Here is a 3,368-nt window from a genome sequence, read left to right on the forward strand (position 1 = left end):
CAGTGGGTTGAGTGTCCAACTTCGGCTCAGGTCATGATCTCACAGTTCATGAGTTTGAGCGCCCTTGGGTTCACAGCTGCCAGCGCAGAGCCCCCTCTGTATCCTCTGTACCCTCTCACTCTCTGCCCCTCCTCCACTCGCACTCTCTCGCTCTCAAAAATAAAAAATAAGTGGCTCCAGGGGAGCCTGGGTGGCTTAGTCGGTTAAGCATCCGACTTTCGCTTAGGTCATGATCTCGCGGTTCGTGGGTTCGAGCCCCGCGTCGGGCTCTGTGCTGACAGCCAGCTCGGAGCCTGGAGCCTGTTTCAGTCTGTGACTCCCTCTCTCTCTGATCCTCCCCTGCTCACGCTGTCTCTCTCTCTCCTAGAAATAAATAAAACATTAAAAAAAAAAATAAGTGGCTCCGGAGTCAGGGTTTATTCCTCCGCAACCTAAAGGTTTGGAAAGGGGAAGAACTAGTGCCCACGGGGTGACGTGCGGTCGGCAGACAGGATCGGAGTCCCAGGCGCTAGGTCCCACCTTAGCTCCTGCACAAGCCTGCCCAGCCCGGTTAGACCACGTGATTAGACCCAAGAGCCACGGTCAGCAACTCAGGTTTAGACACACGACCAGGAGCCATGTGAGCGGAATCTAGAACGCTCTACCTATGAAAAGACCATTCGTGTCCCCTTTCAGGCTTATACTCTTGACACTCGCTCCTCCTGCGGAAAACTCGTTTGCTGAGTGCTTCCTGTGTAGCCGGTAGGCGGTTCATTCAACATGCAAATAATAGATTCCTAAGGAGTAGCTGGTAGAGGACACACGTTCCTCTAGATCCCGGGACCATGGCTGCCAACAAAATGGGCAAAGGCTCTGTCCTGTGGAATTTGCATGCTAATGGGAAACACCGACAAATCAATGAAAAAATATACAGTATATGTACTTAAAAAAACAAAGCAGGGAGATGATGGGGATGACTTTTAAAAAGTGGTTTGAAATTTTAAATATGATGAGCAGGTAAGACTTCACCGAGGAAGTGATATTTGAGCAAAGACCTGAAGGACAGGAGGAAAGGAGGTAGGCGCATATTCGGGGAAAAGGAGGTTCAGGCAGAGTACACAGCAAGTGCAAAGGCGAAGGCCCAAGCAGGTGTGGTTCGTGCCTGACCATCTGAGGACCAGCAGGAGGCACTACGGCTGGAGAAGATGGGGGAGGGGGTCGGGGGTGGAGGCGCAGGTCCCTAGAAGCAGTTCAGCTTTTCTCCCAGTGAGAGGGGAGCCCTTGGAGAGTTGTGCACTAATTCTGTTTACAGTAGACAGGAAGAAGGTAAGGAGAAATAGAAATAGATCAGCGAAGTCTCCCGCACAAATCTCGGTGGCAGGCGCTGGTAGATGCTCTCGTACAACAGCAATGGAAGTAGCAGGAAAGGTCGATGACAGATACGTTTGGGAGGTGGAGCTGACAGATGGGATCTAGGGTCCGAGCCAAAGGAAGCACCACAGGTAAGCGCACAGACAGGGCACCTGCTTGTGGAGATGGGGAGACCGGTGAGAAGCCGGGCTGGGGAGTGGAGGCCAGGAGCTCAGATTTGGACAACGGTAAATATAAAACCCCTGTGGAGGAAGCGGTTGCAGGTGTGAAGCTGGAGTCTGAAGGAGAAGGTCAAGGTGAAAAGAGGCATTTGCATACACTGGGTATTTGAGGACTGCGCCCTGACCGTGCTGAACAGACAATGGAGCCAGAATACATCATGTAACAAGTGTTAGTAACAAAATAATAGCACTGGGATCATCTCAGGAGACCTGGGTGTATTCCAGGAGCTTCAAAACTAGTCTGGAAGAGTCAGCAAAAGCTTCCAGAAGGAGGTAATGGGTAATGTCCAAACTGAGATCCAAAGAACAAGCAGGGACTGGCAAATGGGAAAAGGGGAAGGAGTTCCGGGTAACCTCGCCTGCCAAGTGCAGAAGCAAGAGAAGACATGAGACAGCAGGAATGTCACTGTCCCTGCGCGCCAGCCTCGCTGTCACACTCCTGCGGGGGACTGGGTCTCTTACACGATTCCTTTGGGGGGCAAAGTGGGGGCGGGTAACGAATTCCACCTTCACGTCCACTACATCTTCCACTAAAGGGGTCTTCAAATGAGCTATTGTTTTGCACAAGCAGATGCAAATATAACACAATCCACAAGAAGTGTTTTTAACACAGATGTGGGGCCGCAGGAAACAACATCAGATTTCAATGTCGATACCCGTATTTGGTTCCTGGAAGTGTATGGTAGGAAGATCAAGAAAGACCAAATACAAAAACGACAGTATTGGAATACAGTTCCATGGCAGACATGAAATGGAAATAACGAATTCAGGGAGATAAAAGATCGAAGTAAAATCTTCCATGGAAGGTAAATGAAGGGGTCACTCTCTCACAAGGGATATTACTAAGTATATTTTTAATGTTTGTTTATTTATTTTTGAGAGAGACAGTGCAAGCAAGGAGTGGCAGACAGCAAGAGAGAGAGAATCGAAAGCAGGCTTCACTGGCAGAACAGAGCCCCGTGCAGGGCTTGAACTCACATCCTGTGAGATCATGACCTGATCTCAAGTCTGCCACTTACCCAACTGAGCCACTCAGGTGCCTGGAGGCATACTGCTAAGGATTAAGTTCCTCTTTAGATTCCTTTGACACAAGTCACAATACCCTTTGGAAGAATTTAAATGTGTGAAGAAAAATGCTACATGTCCCCTGGAAAAATGTAAGAGGGAATACTAAGATGTCAACAGTCTTTTAGGGGTTAAGAACACCAGGTAAGTGTACAAAGTAGGGCCACTCACAGTCACCACAACAGTTCTCTTCCGTTTTAATGACTCGCTTTTTTCTTACATCAAGAAAAAAAATTGGCAGGTGTTAACAAATTTCATGGATTCTTACCATTGTTCTCCACTGGTTGCTGTTCACTTTTCTTCTCTTGTTCTTTATTAGTTATTTATATTTGTATTGTTTTTTTTCCTCTTTGTATCCTTTTTGGTTATTTCTTATAAATAAGATTCACTAAGCATTCCATTAATATTTACTAGAAACAATCAGTTGGTTTCTTTTGTTTAGTTTCCCCTTCTACAACTGTACTCAAATAAGGATTGTTTTCCGGATGTACATTCCTTCTCTACCTACAGAAAATACAAAAAAGTGCTGAGTGAACTGACCGTAGAGATTAAATGCCTGCTGGGCTGCCTTTCCTGAAGGCAAGAATAAACCAAGCACACTGCTAAACTGAAGTGGTTTCGATGATATTTATGCATGTGGATAAGATCTTAGCCCCAGAGCCTGGGTAGCTCAGTGGGCAGAGCATCAGACTTTTAATCTGAGGGCCCAGGGTTCAAGTCCCTGTCCAGGCA

The 3,368-nt window shown here is 47.4% G+C and overlaps 1 non-coding gene across 1 annotated transcript; it reads left to right on the forward strand.

Moving 5' to 3' along the window:
* Positions 1-3,295: 3,295 nt before the first annotated feature.
* TRNAK-UUU lies at positions 3,296-3,368 on the forward strand. Its single transcript has one exon. It is a non-coding gene; the product is annotated as a tRNA-Lys (tRNA).

This window comes from Hyaena hyaena, unplaced genomic scaffold (genome assembly GCF_003009895.1).
Source record: "Hyaena hyaena isolate Hyena2069 unplaced genomic scaffold, ASM300989v1 scaffold_2108, whole genome shotgun sequence".
Lineage (NCBI taxonomy): Eukaryota > Metazoa > Chordata > Mammalia > Carnivora > Hyaenidae > Hyaena > Hyaena hyaena.